Genomic DNA, 20,971 nt, shown 5'->3' with positions numbered 1-20,971 from the left:
AGTCCAAAAAACAGTAGCATCTCTATTATTTTTTTCTTTTAAATTAATTTATTTTTAGTTTACAACATTAAGTTCAAGAAGTTTTTTAGTTCCAAATTTTCTCCCCCTCCATCTCCTCCCTTCCCCAAGACAGCATGCAGTCTGATATAGGCTCTACATATACATTCACATTAAACATATTTTTACATTATTCATGTTTCAAGGAAGAATTACAACCAATGGAATGAACCATGAGAAAGAAGAAACAAAACAAAAAAGAGAGAGCAAATAATTTGCTTCAATCTTCATTCAGAGTCCATAATTCTTTCTCTGGATGTGGACAGCATTTTCCATCATGAGTCTTTTGGAGTTGTCTAGAACCTTGCATTGCTGAGAAGAGCCAAGTCTATGAAAGTTAGTCATCTCATAATGTTGCTGTAACTGTGTACAATGTTCTCCTGGTTCTGCTCCCTTCACTCAGAATCAGTTCATGTAAGTCTTTCCAGGTTTTTCTGAAGTCTGCCTGGTCATCATTTCTTATAGCACAATAGTATTCCATTATATTTATATACCACAACTTGTTCAGACATTCCCCAATTGATGGGCATCCCCTCAGTTTCCAATTCTTGGCCACCACAAAAAGAGCTCCATAAACATTTTTGTACATGTGAGTCCTTTTCCCTTTTTTCTGATCTCTTTGGAGTATAGACCTAGAAGTCATATTGCTGGGTCAAAGGGTATGCACAGTTTTATAGCCCAAACTGCTCTTCAGAATGGTTGGATCAATTCATAACTTCACCAACAATGCACTAGTCTTCCAATTTTCCCACATCTTCTCCAGCATTTATCACTTTCCTGTTTTGTCACATTAGCCAATCTGACAGGTGAGATGTTGTTTTGATTTGCATTTCTCTGATCAATAATGATTTAGAGCATTTTTTCATATGACTATAGATATCTTTAGTTTCTTCCTCTGAAAACTGCCTGTTCATATCCTTTGACCATTTATCAATTGGGGAATGATTTGTATTCTTATAAATTTGACTCAGTTATTTACATATTTTAGAAATGAGGCCTTTATCAGAGACAAGGGTTATAAAAATTCTTTCCCAATTTTCTGCTTCCCCCCTAATCTTGGTTGCACTGGCTTTGTTTATACAATAACTTTTCAGTTTAGCATAATAAAAATTATCCACTTTGAATTTCGTAACACTCTCTATATCTTGTTTGGTCATAAATTCTTCCTTTCTCCATAAATCTGACAGGTAGACTATTCCTTGCTCTCCCAGTTTTGGTCATTTTTGCTAAACTTTTTCTTCTCTTTCTTATTCTTTGTTACTTACTAAGCCTGGGAAGAACAATATCTAGCAAGAAGCCTAGGTGCTATTTCCTTAAAAAGTATTGAGAATAAATCCTTGAGAATTAATTGTTGGTGGGTCCAAGATTTGAACTGTACGTGTAGTTTTCTTGTGACTTAAGTAAAAAGTCAGCTCACAAGGAAGGAGTATCGCTCTTCCTTAGGCTTAACTGGCAGGCCAGCATGGACAACCCATAGACAAGAAAGTTGTGCTCAAGTGAATCAATGCTATACCTTTTATGAGCATCCTTTCCTTGCTATGGCTAAGTAAACCTCCTTTTGCTAACTGTTAGATGGTCTACAAGTTTCAGATATAAAGCATCAGTTCAGCCTGGATCACTGAGGAGGGGAGGTGGAAAGGATATATTCAGAAACCAAGGTGATATAAAAGCAGCAGATATAATTAAAATAAGATTTTTAATAGTCTAAAGTGGTCTATGAGTTCCCTGGGCATCCATATCAATCTCTGTAGATAACTTCCCCAATTCCTCTTCACTGGACTTGTTTCTCAAGTGGTCAAGCATATGCAAAGTAATGTGGGATCCAGAAAGACAAATAATTTACATAAGATGCAGTCCCTTCAACTGCAGGGAAAGGAAAATAGGTCTAGTGGTGTTGGCTACTTTTACAAGGATAATGGTTGTTGCCTTTCGTTCTTGAAGAGGACCAAAATGACACCACCATGCTAGGGTCATGTTATTTAACTACAACTGATTGGAACAATATGAGGTTGGGATGTTCTACCACAGGTAGGGCACAAATAGTCCATGTGAACGTTTGGGGTGGATTCCCTAAGTTTGCACATTTCAAGTTTCTTTTGAGCGACTTCAATTCTTCTTTGCTCATACAGCACAGCATCTTCTCTGATGAGGACATGTCATGCTGGGTGGTCCCATACAAGTGTCTCCCATGTCACACAATCAATTCCAATGTTCTTAAGAGGGTCACTTGTATCACTTCTTGTATCACTTGTATCACTTCTTCTGACCACTGTGTGAGCACTTGCCCTGTGTGAGTTCTGCATAAAATAGTCTTTCTGGCAAACTTGGAATTCAAACGATGTGGCCAGTCCATTGGAGTTGCACTCTTTGCAGTAGAGTTTGAATGCTTGGCTATTTAGTTTGAGAAAGGACCTCAGTGTCTGGTATCTTAACCTGCCCAGTGATCTTCAAAATCTTCCTAAGACAATTCAAATGGAAACAATTCAATTTCCTGGCATGGTGCTGGTAGACTGTCCAGGTTTCACGGGTATACAACAATGTGGTCAGCACAATGGCTCTATAGACCTTCAGTTTGGTGGTCAGTCTAAAACCTCTTCTCTCCCACAATTTCTTTCAGAGGCCCCCAAACACTGAGCTAGCTCTGGCAATGGATGCGTCAACCTCTTTATCAGTGTGTACATTCCTCAAAAGTACACTACCAAGGTAAGTGAACTTATCCACAGCATTCAAAACTTCTCCATTTATTATAACTAATGGTTCCACGTATGGATGGTGTGGTGGTGGCTGATAGAGCACCTGTGTTTTTCTTGCTGTTAGTTATTAGGCTACAAGCAGCAGAGAATTGACCCATACTGTGTTTTGTTTTTATCATTATTTATTTATTTAATATTTTTAGTTTTCAGCCTCAATTTTCACAAGAGTTTAAATTACAAATTTTCTCCCCATTTCTACCCTCCCCCCACTCCAAGATGGCATATATTCTGATTGACCCATTCCCCAGTCAGCCCTCCCTTCTGTCGCCCCACTCCCCCCCATCCATTTTTCCCTTACTTTCTTGTAGGGCAAGATAGATGTTTATGCCCCATTGCCTGTACATCTTATTTCCTAGTTGCATGCAAAAACTTTTTTTTTAACTTCTTCTTTTAAAACTTTGAGTTGCAAATTCTCTCCTCTCTTCCCTCCCCACCCACTCTTCCTAAGAAGGAAAGCAATTCAACATAGGCCACATGTGTATCATTATGCAAAACCCTTCCACAACACTCATATTGTGAAAGACTAACTATATTTTGCTCCTTCCCATCCTATCCCCCTTCATCCAAATTTTCTCCCTTGACCCTGTCCCTTTTCAAAAGTGTTTACTTTTGATGACCTCCTCCCCCTAGCTATCCTCCCCTCTATTGTCCCCCTTTTTTATCTCCTTCCTCCTTCTTTCCTGTGGGGTAAGATACCCAATTGAGTGTGTATGGTATTCCCTCCTCAGGTCAAATCTGATGAGAGCAAGATTCACTCATTCCCCCTCACCTGTCCCCTCTTCCCTCCTAACAGAACTGATTTTTCTTGCTACGTTTATGTGAGATAACTTATCCCATTCTATCTCTCCCTTTCTCCCTCTCTCAATATATTCCTCTCTCATCCCTTAATTTTATTTTATTTTTTTAGATATTATCCCTTCATATTCCACTCACCCTGTGCCCTCTGTCTATCTCTCTATATATACATATATATACATATATATGTATATATATACATATATATATACATATATATGTATATATATGTATTATATGTAGGTATGTATGTAAATCCCCTTAACCTATCTGAATACTGAGGTCTGATGAATTATACACATCATCTTTCCATGTAGGAATGTAAACAAAACAGTTCAACTTTAGTAAGTCCCTTGTGATTTCTCTTTCTTGTTTACCTTTTCATGCTTCTCTTGATTCTTCTGTTTGACAGTCAAATTTTCTATTCAGCTCTGGTCTTTTCACTGGGAAAGCTTGAAAGTCCTCTATTTTATTGAAAATCTATTTTTTTCCTTGGAGCATGATACTCAGTTTTGCTGGGTAGGTGATTCTTGGTTTTAATCCTAGCTCCATTGACCTCCGGAATATCATATTACAAGCCCTTCGATCCCTTACTGTAGAAGCTGCTAGATCTTGTATTATCCTGATTGTGTTTCCACGATACTCAAATTGTTTCTTTCTGGCTGCTTGCATTATTTTCTCCTTGATCTGGGAGCTCAGGAATTTGGACAATATTTCTAGAAGTCTTCTTTTTGGGATCTTTTTCAGGAGGCAATTGGTGGATTGCTTCAATTTCTATTTTACCCCTCTGGCTCTAGAATATCAGGGCAGTTCTCCTTGATAATTTCTTGAAAGATGATATCTAGGCTCTTTTTTTGATCATGGCTTTCAGGTAGTCCAATAATTTTTAAATTCTCTCTCCTGGATCTATTCTCCAGGTCAGTGGTTTTTCCAATGAGATATTTCACATTGTCTTCCACTTTTTCATTCCTTTGGTTCTGTTTTATAATATCTTGACCTCTCATAAAGTCAGTAGCTTCCACTTGCTCCAGTCTCATTTTTAAGGTAGTATTTTCTTCAGTGGTCTTTGGGACCTCCTTTTCCATTTGGCTAGTTCTGCCTTTCAAGGCATTCTTCTCCTCATTGGCTTTTTGGAGCTTTTTTGCCATTTGTCTTAGTCTGTTTTTAAGGTGTTATTTTCTTCAATATTTTTTTGGTTCTCCTTTAGCAAGTCATTGACTGTTCTTCATGGTTTTCTCACATCATTAACATTTCTCTTCCCAATTTTTCCTCTACTTCTCTTACTTGCTTTTCCAAATCATTTTTGAGCTCTTCCATGGCCTGAGACCAGTTCATGTTTTTCTTGGAGGCTTTTGATGTAGGTTCTTTGACTTTGTTCACTTCTTCTGGCTGCATGTTTTGGTCTTCTTTGTCATCAAAGAAAAATTCCAAAGTCTGAGTCTGAATCTGGGTCCATTTTTGCTGCCTGTTCATGTTCCCAACCAACTACTTGACCCTTGAGATTTTAGTTGGGGTATGACTGCTTGTAGAGTAGAGAGTACTTTGTTCCAAGCCTGAGGGGATATGCTGTTGTTTTCAGAGCTATTTCTATACAGCAAGCTCTGCCACACCAGTGCTCCTCCTCCCCCAAGAATCACCAACCCGGAACCAGACTCAGATCTTAAGCAGGCTCTGCACTCATGATCTGATCCGCCACTTAATTCCTCCCACCAGGTGAGCCTGGGGCCAGAAGCAACTGCAGCTGTAGTTCTGTAGCTGCACCACCCCCGCTGCCCCCAGGGCAGTGGCCAAACTGTGAACTCCTTCCACTCTCTCCCCTGCAGCTTTTCCCACTAACCTTCTCTGTTGTCTTTGGCGTTTGTGGGTTAAGAAGTCTGGTAACCGCCACAGCTCACTGATTCAGGGCACTAGGGCCTGTTCTGCCTGGCTCCTGGTCTGGTTGGTCCAGGCCCAGCCCACGCTGGGCTCTGCTCTGTTCTGCTCCCAGCTCCATGCGTAATAGACCTTACCCAGCAACCATGCAGGCTGTCCTGTGCTGGAGCCCTGTTCCCTCTACTATTTTGTGTTTGTTCAGAGAAATTTGTTCAGAGCCATTTTTTATCGGTGTTTGGAGGGTCCTGGGGGAGAGCCCTAGGCAAGTCCGTGCTTTCCAGCCACCATCTTGATTCCACCCCCTGATCCATACTTTTTTATGGAAGGCCTCAAGGATTCACTCTCCTTGCCACTGAAACTTCCACCCCTGTAACAATAATATTGCTAGCAGCTGCTGTGGAGGCCAAAGACCAACCATAAGAGCACACAGGAGGGCTGCCAGCACAGATTTTTTATTCTACTTTTCTAAGGAAAGCAACTTTAAGGTGTTTACCATCTTATTTTAATTAAACATATATATATATATATATATATATATATATATATATATATATATATATATATATATATATATATATATATATATATCATTCACTTAGTTCAGGGGAAAAAGCCATCACCCTGAACTTCAGAGAGTATACAAACAGAAATTAAAACCATACATTATATAAACAGCACAAATAAACACAAACCAGTAGACAGGCTTCTAAGCATCTAACTATAGCAATACATACAGTTACCGGAGAGAAAAGCATCAACATCTGGGTTTTCAAAGCTGGGGGGGGAAGGTGGGGGGAGCTCCATGACAGGTAACTAGTGTCTTGTCTGGTCAAATCATACAACACTCTTCCAGTGAATGAGAGCCCCAAAACAAAATGCCAACCTCAGATCTTACATATCCTTTTCAGGGTAAGAGGGCAGTCACAACCACAAGACTCAAACCCATGTGAACTAGGCTTTCTTGTTTCTTAAGCAGGTCATCAGAGACTCTTGATTCAATCAAAGAAACAAAGGCAAGACTCATCAAAGACACTTGATTACCTCAATGCTGAGAAGCACTCAAAAACCAGCAAAAAGTCCCACTTTGCTTGCCATTACATTTGAAAGGCAAGACTCAAAGGTACTTGATTACTTTAGCATTCCAGAAACAAAAACAGTAAAACAATAAGTCCCACCCTTCTTACCATTACACACCCCCAAGACCAAATAGGTATTTGGCCAAACAAGTATTTGTCACTAAAACGGAATTCCTCCTCTTTCTCATGTCAATATCTTTACCTTTAAGCAATCTATCAAATATTCTGGGTCTTTTATTGGCTAACAATCCTGGAGAAGGATCATTTGACCAATGGACTCAGACTACTTGTATTAAGAAAATACCTTGACTCCAAGCCTTTAAAATACACACATGGAATCTGCAGCTTGCTAGTGGCTTGTATTCTCACTTACACAACAAAAGCCCCAGCAACACTTTTGATCTCTCAGAAGAAAATCCCTCCCCAAGAGCAGTAGCATCACACAAGTGAGTGGGGGTGGTTCTACTCTGTTCAGTGCAGTATTGTTGTAGTTAGTAATAGTATGTTCATCTTGTGTCATTAAACTGCAAACATAACTTTTTATCCCACATTCAGGTTTTCCCCAATTCTTCTTAGATGACTGGCTGGTTGGATTTTTAAATTTTTTTTTATCAAAGGTTAACAACTTGTACACACCATACACACACAAACACACACACACACACACACACACACACACGCATACAACCTAGCAGAGTCAAAAGCAATCAGGGAGTGAGAGGGAATGAACTGTGCACATAGACCTTCAGCTTTTCCCAGGAGAGAGAGAAAATGAGGGGAGAGAGTCACCATCTCTCTTTTATCAGATGCGTGAGCTACAAAGACTCCATACAATCCATGGTATTAACCCTTAGAACATCTCCATCATCCCCAGATTATCCTTCTATTCATGCTGGTCTAATCCCCAGAAGCTCCAGGGGCTCCTAGAATCCTTCTTCCTTGGCTTCTGTCAGGTATCAGCTATAATCTCATCCTCTTTCAGAAGCCTTTCCTGATCCCCCTTAATGCTAATGCCTTAGAACAGGGGAGTGGAGCCAAGATGGTGGCTGGAAAGCAGAGACTTGCTTAAACTCTCCTGCAGGTCGCTCCAAAGACCTATAAAAATGGCTCTGAACAAATTCTAGAGCTGCAGAACCCACAAAACAGCAGAGGGCAGCAGGGCTCCAGTCCTGGAAAGCCTGGATGGTCGATGGGAAGGGTCTATCGCATGGAGCTGGGAGTGGAGCGGAGCACAGCCCAGCGTGGGAGCTGGGTGGAATAGGCCATAGGGCCCTGAATCATTGAGCTGTGCCAGTTACCAGACTTCTCAACCCACAAACACCAAAGACAACAGAGCAGGTTAGTGAGGAAAACTGCTGAGTGAAGGAATTCGTGGTTGGCCACCTCCCCCGAGGACGGAGGAGGTGGTGCAGCTCTGAGGCTGCTTCCAGAGCTACAGCTGCCGTTGCCTCTGGCCCCAGGCCCACCTGGTGGGAGGAATTAAGCAGGGGATTAGAGCAAGAGTGCAAAGCCTGCTTTGCCCTGCCTGGATGTGGGCCACAATCTTGGTTGGCAGTACTTGGGGGAGAAGGAACACTGATGTGGCAGAGCTTGCTATGTAGAAGTAGCTCTGAAAACAGCAGTGCAGCCCTTCAAGCTTAGGACAAAGTATTCTCTACTCTATAAGAAGTCATACCCAGACAAAAAGCTCAAGGGTCAAGTAGTTGGCTGGGAACACGAACAGGCAGCAAAAATGGACTCATATTCAGATTCAGACTTTGGAATCTTTTTTTGGTGACAAAGGAGACCAAAACATATAGCCAGTTAAAGTCAACAAAGTCAAAGAGCCTACATCAAAAGCCTCCAAGAAAGATATGAATTGGGCTCAGGACATGGAAGAGGTCAAAAAGGATTTGGAAAAGCAAGTTAGAGAAGTAGAGGAAAAATTGGGAAGAGAAATGGGAATGATGTGAGAAAACCATGAAAAACAAGTCAATGACTTGCTAAAGGAGAACCAAAAAATGCTGAAGAAAATAACACTTGAAAATAGACTAAGTCAAATGGCAAAAGAGCTCCAAAAAGCCAATGAGGAGAAGAATGCCTTGAAAGGCAGAATTAGCCAAATGGAAAAGGAGGTCCCAAAGACCACTGAAGAAAATACTACCTTAAAAATGAGACTGGAGCAAGTAGAAGCTACTGACTTTATGAGAAATCAAGATATTATAAAACAGAACCTAAGGAATGAAAAAGTGGAAGACAATGTGAAATATCTCATTGGAAAAACCACTGACCTGGAGAATAAATTCAGGAGAAAGAATTTAAAAATTATTGGACTACCTGAAAGCCATGATCAAAAAAAGAGCCTAGATATCAACTTTCAAGAAATTATCAAGGAGAACTGCCCTGATATTCTAGAGCCAGAGGGTAAAATAGAAATTGAAACAATTCACCAATTGCCTCCTGAAAAAGATTCCAAAAAGAAGACTTCTAGGAATATTGTCACCAAATTCCAGAGCTCCCAGATCAAGGAGAAAATAATGCAAGCAGCCAGAAAGAAACAATTTGAGTATTGTGGAGACACAATCAGGATAACACAAGATCTAGCAGCTTCTACAGTAAGGGATCAAAGAGCTTGGAATATGATATTCCGGAGGTCAATGGAGCTAGGATTAAAACCAAGAATCACCTACCCAGCAAAACTGAGTATCATGCTCCAAGGCAAAATATGGATTTTCAATAAAATAGAGGACTTTCAAGCTTTCTCAATGAAAAGACCAGAGCTAAATAGAAAATTTGACTGTCAAACAGAAGAATCAAGAGAAGCATGAAAAGGTAAACAAGAAAGAGAAATCACAAGGGACTTACTAAAGTTGAACTGTTTTGTTTACATTCCTACATGGAAAGATGATGTGTGTAATTCATGAGACCTCAGTATTAGGGTAGCTAAAGGGAATATACATACATACATATATGCATATATGTATATATGTATGTATACATATGTATATATAGACAGAGGGCACAGGGTGAGTTGAATATGAAGGGATGATATCTAAAAAAATAAAATCAAATTAAGGAATGAGAGTGGAAGATCATTGAGAGAGGGAGAAAGGGAGAGATAGAATGGGGTAAATTATGTCATATAAAAGTGGCAAGAAAAAGCAGTTCTGTTGGAAGGGAAGAGGGGGCAGGTGAGGGGGAATGAGTAAATCTTGCTCTCATCAGATTTGACCTGAGGAGAGAATAACATACACACTCAATTGGGTATCTTTCCCCACAGGAAAGAAGGAGGAAGGGGATAAAAAAGAAGGGGGTGATAGAAGGGAGGGCAGATAGAGGGAGGAGGTAATCCAAAGCAAACACTTTTGAAAAGGGACAGGGTCAAGGGAGAAAACTGAATAAAGGGGGACAGGACAGGAGGGAGCAAAATATAGTTAGTCTTTCACAGCATGAGTATTGTGGAAGTGTTTTACGTAATGATACATGTGTGGCCTATGTTGAATTGCTTGCCTTCTTAGGGAGGGTGGGTGGGGAGGGAAGAGGGGAGAGAATTTGGAACTCAAAGTTTTAAAAAGAGATGTTCAAAAAAAAAGTTGCTTTTTCATGCAACTGGGAAATAAGATATACAGACAATGGGGCGTAGAAATCTTGCCTACAAGAAAGTAAGGAAAAAGGGGATGGGGGGGAGTTAAGTGACAGAAGGGAGGCTGACTAGGGAATGGGTCAATCAGAATATATGCCATCTTGGAGTGGGGGGAGGGTAGAAATGGGGAGAAAATTTGTAACTCAAAATCTTGTGGAAATCAATGCTGAAAACTAAAAAAAATTAAACAAAAATTTAAAAAAAGAAGTCAAAGAAATAAAAAAATGCTAATGCCTTCCCTCTGAGATTATTTCCAATTTATCCTGTATATATCTTGTTTGTACCTAATTGTTTGCATGTTGTCTCTCCTTTAGATTGTGAGCTCTTTGAGGGCAAGGAATTTTTTTGGTGTGTGTTTCTTTGTACGCCCAGTGTTTAGCACAGTACCTGGCACGTAGTACGCACTTATAAGTGCTTATTGACTTGGCTTAATTTGATGTCTTCTTTTTAAATATATCCATCCACAATTAGAATGTAAGTTCCTTGTGAGTAAGGTTTATTTCATTCTTTGTACTCATATGCCTAGAACTTAGCACAGGGCCTGACTCACAGTGAGTGCTTAATAAATTTGTGTCATTGATAGATTTATCTCTGCCTATTGAAATCCTTCTCTTTCTTCAAGGTTCAGTTCCTTTGCTACCTCTTAGAGATACTGTTTCCGTAGCATGGAACCTCTGCTGGGAATGTAATCTCTGTCTGGGATCAAACTGCTTGTGTGTTACTAGGTCTGTATCCAAAAGAGATCATACAAGAAAGGGAAAAGGGCCTACATGTACAAAAAATATGTATAGCAGTTCTTTTTGTGATGGCAAAAAATTGGAGTTTGAGGGGGTGTCCATCAATTGGGAATGGCTGATCCAGTTTTGGTGTATGAATGTAATGGAATACTATTGTTCTATGAATGAAATGATGAGCAGGTGGATTTCAGAAAAGTCTGGAAAGACCTGTAAGAATTGATGCAAAGTGAAATGAGCTAAACCAGGAAAATACTGTACACAGTAACAGCAACATTGTGTGATGATCAACTATGAATGACTTAGCTCTTTTCAGAAATACAGTGATCCAAGACAATTACAAAAGGCTCGTGATGGAAAATGCTATCCACATCCAGGGAAAGAACTGATGGACTCTAAATGCAGATTGAACCATACCATTTTCACTTTATTTTTTTCATGTGTTTTTTTCTCCTTTCCGTCAGTTTCTTCTTTCACAACTGTGACTAATGTGGAAATATATTTTATGTGATTGCACTTAAATAACCTATATCAAATTGCTTACTATTTTAGGAGGAGGGTAGAGGAAGGAGGTATGGAGAAAAATGTGGAACTCAAAATCTTGAAAACATGAATGCTAAAAATTGTCTTTACATATAATTGAAAAGTACTATTTAAAAAACTGCTGGTGGCTAAGGGGCAGAGTCAAAGGACTGAGCTGAGCCCAAACTGAGCTGAATAGAATTTACCAGGCTTACAATGCTCCAGACATGAACAGCCATAGCAGCATCAAAGCTTGACTGCTAGTTCTAAAGTGCCTATCACCTGTGAGTGCTTTAAGACTAAATGGTTTGCCCCATGAAACCTAGAGAAGTGTCAGAGGAAGAACTAACTCAATCTTCTTTGCCTGGGGTTATTCTCAGACATACCTCAGGGTGCTCAAATTGGAAGCGAAAGTTGTAGGCAGGAACCTCTATGGTTTCTACTCCTCTTTTGATGCCCCAGCTGGGTTTTTAGGGAGTTTTTTCTTCTTTTGGGGCAAATTTTGCATCTCTACAACTTCTACTTATTACTCCTAGTTCTGTCCCCTGGGGCTGAAAAATAAAGTCTAATCCTTTTTTCATGTGTCAGCCCTTTAAGTACTTTAAGATTGCTATCATGTCTTCCTATGGTCTTCTACTCTTCATGCTGTAGATCCCATTGCCTTTAAATTACCCACATAGGGAGTGATTTCCAATGCCCTCATCATCTTGATTAGATTCCTTTAGGCATGCATTTAATTAGAGGTTCCCAAACTTATTTGGCCTACCAGCCCCTTTTAAAAAATTACTGTGTCCTCCTAAAAATCTATTTTCTTTAAACCTTTACTTGTTTTTTTTTTAAATTTTGTGTTGTTTCAAAATAATTATATATATATTAAAATGATGTATCTTAAATTTAATAATTTATTGTAAATTTGTGAGTTTTTTTCCTGCACAGAAATTTTGATGATGCAATATCGTATCATGTAACTATATAGTATCATATTGTAAACAGGTCATTACATGCACATTTTCCTGCCCGTGCATGCTGGACTTCCCGACTATGCATGAGATGCTTGCCTGCCAACACTTACTTTGTCAGTGGACTTGACCACTGATTGATTATAACTTGCATTTTGTATGTTTATTTGGAAAATACTGTCACTGCTATGACTTTTAACTCTCTTACACAACAGATGGAACATACATGGATGGTTTTTCAAAATTTTCTTCTCTTCTTTCCTTATGCTTCTACCACTCCCTTACTTTTATCCAACACCACCCCAATTGCACCCATGGCTACTAATACCCTCCTGGATCACTCCAGCACCCCCCAGGGGCTGGTATCACCCACTTTGGGAACCTATGCATTTAACCATTTCCAAATTCACTTAACTACTCTATCTCTCATATCTCCATTTTGTTCACAAGGATATCATGACTGTCAAATACTAAAAGTCTTCTCCCTCCTTCCCCCAAGTGGAATACAAACTCCTTGAGAGTAAAGCTAACACTTTATTCTTTTGTATCTCTAGCAGTACTGCTACATCCCCAATTACATAATGTCTCCAAATGCCCAAGTGCAGTTACTACTCAAGCCCCTCAGATGTGAACAGCTATATACTCAAATAGTCGCTCACTAAATGATTGACTCCCTATTTTTCCCTCAGTTCCCTGTAAGCCAAATGATGAGCATCTTGTAGGATTTAGAGTTTCAAAAAGCCTTAGAAGCCATTAAATCTGATCCTTTCATTTTACTGATGGGGAAAATGAAATACAGAGAAGTTAAGTGACTCATCTAGAATCACATAGCTGGCTTGAACCTAGGTATTCCTGACTCTATGTCCAGTCCTTTCTGCTGTACTTCACTGTCTTTCTTAAGAAAGTTATTTGCCAAATGCTGCACAAAGACACCAGAAGCCCTAAGTTCAACACCCTTATTTTCCAGATGAGGAAACTGAGGTCCAGGAATTTTGAATGACTCACTCAGGATCATTCTTATAGAATATGCCAGAGCAGAAATTTGACTTTACCTATTCTGACACTAGGTACAATACCTTTTCAATTTTAAGTGAGGTAGTTGCCTATGCATCAGGAGGACAAATGAGACTATGGATATGAAAGCAATTCAGACTTTTGGTAACAAAGCAGTAAACCAAAACTGACCAACAAAAGAACCAAATTGGATGGCATTAACAACTGTGTTTCATCCTTATCCCCTATGCCCAAGATTCCTCATCTTGATTAATGTGAACTCACCTGCTTTTGTACATTTCCTCTGGGTTTCCTCCATGAGCTCACACTGGCAGGTTAAATCCACAGAGGAGACTCCATTACTACTCTCAGAGTTCTAGGGGCCACCTTGTGAGTAGCTATCATCCTAACACTATCTCATGGGTCCCCACCAATATGTGTTCCCTTGACAATCAGTCAGTATACTCAGTTTATTAGAAAAGACCTTTACTGAAAAGGAATAGCAGCAATAGCAATTGTAAAGCATTCCCCCTCTCCTGGAGGTGCACTCTACTACAAATACACACAAAGTCTGTGATGGAGAGAGAGTGTACACGAACTTACAGTACCAAGGTAGGGAGATATAAATGTAGCAGATACATGTGACCAAGATGGCTCACAACTCTGGAACTGCAAGGCTTTTCTTTCTCCAGAGGGTCCAAACAGTCTTCACAAGGTTTTCTGAGGGGGTATGGCATCAATGATGGATGAGTAGTTTTGCTGATCAGCTGGGCTGGCTCCCTGATGTCTCACCTAGACAAGTCAATCTGTTTCTGAGATTCGTCAAGCAGGTCACTTAGCCGCTGTGCTGGAACCTCACCAAACTTGGCTGCTTATGGGATGAGCAGGGAGGTCACTTGGCTGCTAGCTTGCTGCCGGACTGGGCCAAATAGGTCCCTCATTGCTAATGAACTGGACTGGACCTTGTCATTCTTCCATTGGGGTGCTATAGCTGAGCTGAGTCAAGGAGGTATGTCAGCTGTTGAATTGCTGCCAGTCTGAGCAGGGTAGGTCACTCAGCCACCGGGCTTCCCAGGTTAGGCTGGGCAAATCACTCAGCGGTTGAGCTCATTTCAGAGTAGAGTGTTTCTGCTAAATATTTCAATACATTTGACTACCTGGGCTCAGTCTTTGATGGACAGCTACAGTCTTTCATCGCTTTCAGCCACTGGCTTGGCTGGCTAGGATAGTGGTACTTTGCAGCTACTCTTTTCCTGTGCCCTTTTAATTTAGGACTGGGAAAAGTCTCTTCTCTTTGACACACCCAGAACTCCAGCTCTATGGATTGTCACCTCTAAGCAGGGGGTGGTCTAGCCTCTCCTGCTAGACAATTATTTGTGGTTTGGAGCAAGTTTCATGGGGACAGCCTTCTATCTTTGTTTATAGCGATCAGTCCAAATTAGCCAGTCATAGTTCCCAGACTCTTGTTGGGCTCTTTAGTAGAACAGTAGATACGGTTAAATCTATGTATTTAGTCTATGCTCTACTAGCAAGTTCATTTTCTCTTTGAGCTGAAGATTCCAGACTGAATTGTAATTCCAGCCTCAGACCTTTCATAAGTATGGGATGCTTCTTCTACCTCTGAAAAGTCTTTCCCTTCACAACTTTTAAAAAAAATTTTTTTTTGGTGAAGCAATTGGGGTGACATGACTTGCCCAGGGTCACACAGCTAGTAAGTGTCAAGTGTCTGAGGCCAATCCCTTTACATCTTAATGTCTCTTTTGCCCTTTCTGATCTTTGTTAAGTCCTCAGTGAATTTATATTATTGTAGTCATTGTGCATACTGTTCCCTAGGTCCTTTCTTTTCTCTTCATCACTTCCATGCTCTCTGATGCTTCTCTGAATTCCTCATGTTTGTCATTTCTTAATGGGCAATAAAATCCCATTTTATAAATAAATGTACCAAAATTTGCTCAGCCAGGTTCCCTCTTAGTACCTGCTTCATACCTGTTTTTTGCTAACACCAAAAGTGTTGCTTTCAGTATCTTCTTATATACAAGATCTGTTTCTATCTTTAACTTTCCAGTGGTCATGATGTGGGATCAAAAAGTATCCACGGTCTAATAACTGTTCTCACATAATTTCAGATAGTTTCTTAGAATGATTAGCCCAATTCCCAATTCATGACATAGTAGCTTCTTTGTAATTCTTCATTGATTTCAGCATTTCCATAGCCTAAATAGCTCAATTGGTCAGAGTTTTTATGAGTATCAGTGCTTGTTATATTAGCCACTAAAGTGATTTTCCTAAAATGTAGATGTAATCATGTCACCACTCCCCTCCATTCATTAACTCTAGTGGCTCCCTATTGCCTCCAGGAACAAATACAAAATGCTCTTTTTAGGATTTAAAACTCTTCATAACCTAGCTTCCTCTTACTTTTCCAGTCTTCTTACACCTTAGTCCCTAACACGTACTCTTCAATCCAGTGACAGTGGCTTCCTGGCTCATCCATGAATAAGACACTCTATGTCTCAGCCTCAGGCATTTTCTCTGGGTGCCTCATGTGTCTATAATGCTCTCTTTCCTCCTCTCCCACTACTGACTACCCTGGCTTCCTTTAAATTTCAACTAAAATTCCACCTTCTACAGGAAGCCCTCCCTAACCCCTCTTGATTCTAGTGCTTTCCCTCTCTTAATTATTTTCTACTTAGCCTGTATACATTTTGTTTGTATATATTGATTTACATGTTGTCTCCCCTATTAGATTGTCAGCTTCTTGAGGGCAAGGACTGTCTTTTGTTTCTTTTTGTATCCCCAGCACTTGGCACAGTGCCTGGTATATAGTAGGTGCTTAATAAATGTTTATTGAATTGAAGTATTGAATTGAATATGGGCTCCATATTCAATTGTGAATTGAATATAGCTTGGTCATTCTTAGCATAGTGAGATTAACCAATGAAATCAAGTCATTCATTTTTTTTTTGGAAATTATGACAATTTTACCGCTCAATCTGGCACTTAATTCCATGCTATCTTGTATTATTCACCATTGTAGATTTCTGTCATCTTGTCCCTCTTCTCCCCTTGGCAATGGAGGCAAGCTAGGTAGCACAGTAGATAGAATATTGAGCCCATAGTCAGGAAGACTTGAGTTCCGATCTGGCCTCAGACACTATCTGTATGACCCTGGACAAATCAATTAACCTCACTTTGTCTCAGTTTCCTCAACTGTAAAATGGGAATAATGATAGTACCTACCATGAAATTTGTACACCTCTTAGCATAATACTTGACACATAGGAGGTATGATAAATGCTTCTTTCCTTTCTCTCCTTGGCAAGACTGAAGCTGTTTGAGGGAAGGTATCCTATTTTATACTTTTTTGCATGCTCCATGGTGTTGAGCACTGGGCACAATAAACACATGTTGATTAATTTCCTCTTTCAAAAACTTGAGTAGAAATTTGTCAGATAGAAGCATAGAGTAGTTGGTCCTCCAAAATCTAATTTTTCTTAAAGATAATGTCTTCCCTTCGTCTTTATCTTGTTTCATTATGGACTATTTGTCCTGTGGAGTAATTGTTAGATTCCCCTCAGTAGGTCAGTATGTGCTCATAATTGAGAAAATTACTGGGCATATGGAAAGCTTTCTTCTGGGAAAAAAAGGCAGTGTCCAAAGCGGAACTCAAGTATAAACCAGAAGCCAGGATGGGTCAGAACCATAGTTGCTGGATGCTCAGCCCATATGGCTGAGATGGAAGTGGGAAATCAGGGGAAGAGCAAGACTTCCAAGCCAGATAGGTCTGCACAGAAACAGGAGATACAGAATTAGAATCATCAATGAAAGATTTGCCTTCCCGAGACTTTGCCTTTACGGCAATTGTGAACATCCCCCAACCCTGCCTTGCTTTAATATATAGGCTTGTGGCTATTTATCAGCAAACACACTTCTTGACTCCCCTACCCCCTCCCCACTCCCACCCTCCCCCATCCCCCATTTTAGTGAGGCACTGGTTCAGGCAATAATGAGCCCTGTCAGACTGTAATAAACAGGAAAGGAAGGAAAGAAGAAAAGAGGGAGAAATAAAGAAAAGAAGGAAGGAAGGAAGGAAAGAAGGAAAGATGGATGGAAATAAGGAAGTAAGGAAGGAAAGAGGGACAGAAGGAAGGAAGGAGAAAGGAAGGAAGGACAGGAAAAATTAAAAAGGAAGGGAGGGGTGGAGGGAGGGAATAAAGGAAGGGAAAAAAGGAAGGAAGGAGGGAGGGGGAGAGAGAAAGGAAGAAAGGAAGGAGGGAAGGGAGGATTATTATGTGTTTATTAATGTTCTAATCACTGGGGATATAAATACAAGCAAAAAGAAAGACAATCTCTGACCTCAAAGAACTTATACTCTAATGGGAAAGGCAACTCACAAAGGAAACTGAAAAGGTGGAAGGGAGAGTGGGAGTGAAGAAATGAAGGTATTTGGGGATATTGTTGTGTTTTGAAGTCCAGAAGCCAGGAACAGGACTGGGAGGGGAGTGGATCTTAGAGAGATTTCAGCTTGAGAAGGCCACAGAGGTAGATGGATATTCCAGGGTGAAGAGGCCCCAGGCACTGAAAGAAGGTCCAGGATGAGGCAGAGTATTGTATCCTAGTCAATACAATGAACATAATAAGACCCATCCTGAATCTAGTTGAAATGACTTGGATAGATGCCTGGCATTAGTAGGCACTTCAAGATAGGAATTATGGCACCTTAAAGATTATCTAGTCCAATGTAACTTTAAAGATGTGAAAACTTAGTTACAAGAAGATTAAAGTGACTTTAACCTCACACTGAGTAAATGGCTAAGAGGAGAAATATCTCTATAGGGCACAGCACACCACTCCCAGAAAACACAACACAATCATTTATATGATAATTTTATGAAAGAAATCAAAGGAAGCTACAAGCTCATGGGTGTGGCTATCATCATCACACTATTATAGCCTGAGGCCATGTTTCAGGAGCCCAGATTAAATGGAGAATTACCAGTTATTCAGTGGATTGGCCCTTTGTGTGTGTATATGTGTGCAAAGCTTATCTCTCCAAACTCCCATAAGCAGCTGAGTTTCTAGGATAACCACAAACTAGGAAAATGTAATCTGGCCTGTGTGCTCACCTCTCATGATGGAATACATCCTGGGGCAGTGGAAGGAGCACTGGCTACAGTCACAAGGCTCAGGTTCAAGCTCCAGTGTACTGGTGACCAAATCATCATTCAAAGGGGTGATTATTAAGGCAATTCTGAGTTTCGGTCACCCGTATGTGTAAAAATGATTTCCTAAATCACAGGTCCAAACATTTTAGTCCCTACTCAAATGATTCCATTGACTCCTATCACCTCCAAATAAAATACAAAATCTTCCATTTAGTATTTAAAGCCCTTCATAGCCTATTCCACCCCCTGCCTCCCTTTCCAGTCTTCTTACACCTTATATGCACTCCCCACCTCCTACTCTTCAATCCAGTAACATTGGTCTCCATGCTGTTCCTTGAACAGGACTCTCCATCTCCCATTTCTGGGCATTTTTATTGTCTGCCCCCCATGCATGGAATGCCCTCCCTCCTGTCTCCACCTCCTGGATTTCCTGGTTTCCTTCAAGTACCAGCTAAAATGTCATCTTCGTTATGTTCAGAAATGGCAGAGTACAGGCTGGGATACTGCTGAACTCTCTCAACATTCTCCTTCAAACAACTTTAAAATAACACCTCAAATAAAATTTTAGAATGGCAGAGCCAACAAAAGGTCAGAGGGGGATATTTTTCTAGCCAAAAATGACTTAAGAGGTCCACAGGAGAGGTCTGTAGCACTAGGGTGGGCACAGGTCCAGAGCACAGTGAGAAGAACCAAAAGATCATTGTGAACAGTAACAGCAATGTTGTAATTGTGGCCAACTGTGAAAGACTTGGCCACTCTGATCAATACAGTGATACAAGACAATTTCAAAGGACTCATAGTGAAAAATGCTATCCCCTTCCAGATAAAGAACCCATGAACTTTGAGTGAAAAATACAGTAAAATTCTCTCTCTCTCTCTCTTTCTCTCTCTCTCTCTCTCTCTCTCTCTCTCTCTCTTCCCTTCCTCTTCCTTTCCCTTCCCCTTCCCTTCCCCTTCCCTTCCCTTCCCCTTCCCTTCCCCTTCCCTTCCCCTCCCTTCCCCTTCCCCTTCCCCTTCCCTTCCCTTCCCTTCCCTTCCCTTCCCTTCCCTTCCCTTCCCTTCCCTTCCCTTCCCTTCCCTTCCCTTCCCTTCCCTTCCTTTCCTCTTCCCTTCCCCTTCCCTTCCCTTCCCGTTCTCTTCCCCTCCCTTCCCCTTCCCTTCCCTTCCCTTCCCTTCCCTTCCCTTCCCTTCCCTTCCCTTCCCTTCCCTTCCTTTCCTCAAAATTTATTTGTTTATTTATTTTTTTGAAAATGACAACTTTTAATGGAGAAACCCAAGGTTAAAATAAATTATGTGTATGTTTTAAGATGACTTAGGTATAAAGTATATGAATATAATTGTATTCCTGTTAGTCCCACTTTTTTCTTTTTTATTAATTAAGCAATTTATTTTTAGTTTTCAACATTCACTTCCACAAGATTTTGAGCTCCAAATTTTCTCTCCATCTCTCCCCTCCTCCCCACCCCAAGACAGCATGCATTCTGATGAGGGCTCAAAATTTAAAAAGAAAAGAATGTTACAAAGAAATAAATGATAAAAATCATTTTGCTCAATAACCCTTTGGGATGAAATCATGATGCAGTTTAAAGATTGAAGAAGAATATAAAAGTAAAAGAGGTGTCTTGTTCAGTCACATCCAACTCTTCATGACCTAACTTGGCTTTTCAGGGAAAAGATACTAGAATGGTTTGCCATTCCTTCTCCAGCTCAATTTACAAATGAGGAAGCAGAGGCAAACAGGGTTAAGTGAGTTACCCAGAGTCACACTGGCTGTATGAGGCCAGATTTGAACTCAGAAGATGTCCTTTTGACTCCAGGCCCAGGGTTCTAGCCACTGTGCCACTTAGCTGCCCAGAATCTTGTCTACTCATTTACTAAAAGTTCTAGGAAGTCCAAAGTAAGGATTAAAAAGAAGGGAACCAAAAATAGTACCCCAGAAGCGGGTGCCCTAAAGTGTAAAGGCACAAACATAGAGATCATTTTCCTTTCCTTACTCTTCCCAAAGAGTCATCCCTTATAACAAAGCATTAAAAAGGAGGGTAAAGAGGAAAAAAATAAACAAAACTAAGCAATACAACAACAAAAATCTCCCAATATATGCACTGTTCCACACCTGTAGACCCCTCACCTTTGCATCTGAATGGAGGGAGTTATCTTCCCATATATCCTCTTTCTTTGTAATTTAGCAGCATTAATTTTTTTCTTATTTTATGGTGATGATTCTTTCCTTTTTTGTTTTTGTTGTCATTATGTGTATTGTTTGGTTGGCTCTGCTTACTTCACCCTAGTGACCTACTTCACCCTTCACCTTGCATAAGTTCATCCTAATCTATCTCTGATTTCAACATATTTGCCATCTCTTATGGGACAGTAATATCCCATTATATGAATGTGCCACAGTTTATTTTTTCTTTAACCATTCC

The sequence above is a fragment of the Trichosurus vulpecula genome, chromosome 2 (genome assembly GCF_011100635.1).
Source record: "Trichosurus vulpecula isolate mTriVul1 chromosome 2, mTriVul1.pri, whole genome shotgun sequence".
Classification (NCBI taxonomy): Eukaryota; Metazoa; Chordata; class Mammalia; order Diprotodontia; family Phalangeridae; genus Trichosurus; species Trichosurus vulpecula.
The sequence above is the reverse complement of the archived record's forward strand: the minus strand, read 5'-3'. Positions refer to the sequence as shown.